Source organism: Amphimedon queenslandica, unplaced genomic scaffold (assembly GCF_000090795.2).
Source record: "Amphimedon queenslandica unplaced genomic scaffold, v1.1 AMPQUscaffold_13055, whole genome shotgun sequence".
Lineage (NCBI taxonomy): Eukaryota > Metazoa > Porifera > Demospongiae > Haplosclerida > Niphatidae > Amphimedon > Amphimedon queenslandica.
The window spans coordinates 70237-70987 of NW_003546709.1; positions in this window are offsets into that span (position 1 = coordinate 70237).

Sequence of the window (751 nt, forward strand, 5' to 3'; positions counted from 1 at the left end):
AATGGCCACCACTCTCACTCATTCAAAGCTGCAGTAGACAGCAAGTCAGGCAGTACTACATCAGGAGAGAAGACATCTAAACTGCCAGCAGCTCTGTCTCTTATTGCTTTACTCCTCCTCCTCCTCTTTCTCTCTCTCTCTTTATTAAGACACATCTTGATGATTCCTCCAACAGGTAAACAACAATTGCAACTTTGTACTTGTATATTTACTGGTATTTTATTATTAGGTAACTGCTACCAAGTACAATGTACTACTGGTGTTACTGTTACTGATACAAATTACCTCCAGTCAGTAGTCTTACCTGGAGGCAGCAGTTCTAACCTGATTTACAATGATCTTTATTTGATTGTTTGTCTACGTATGCTCCTCCTCTTATCAGGAGATGTTGAACTCAATCCTGGTCCTGTAACAGGTAAACACTGATATCTACTACTTGGTGGAGGTGAAATTTATGGCCTTAGAATTAATGACTAGTTCTAGAGTGATTCAAACTTTCAAACTACTTAGTACACACTACAGTGGCATGCCCATCATTGAGCATCACATGCATGCATTTAACCTCTAGCACTATCTGATGCATTGTGATTAATGGCAACAAGTAAAACACAAAATATATGTTACTTTTAAGCCAGCTGCTAGTATGATTAATGCCCATTACTTCAGCTGCATTAAAAAAGGCCAGCGTGAAAAGGCTCTAACTTTAAGCATGGTAGTACATTATTTTTACCTGATATAATAAAATTATTCA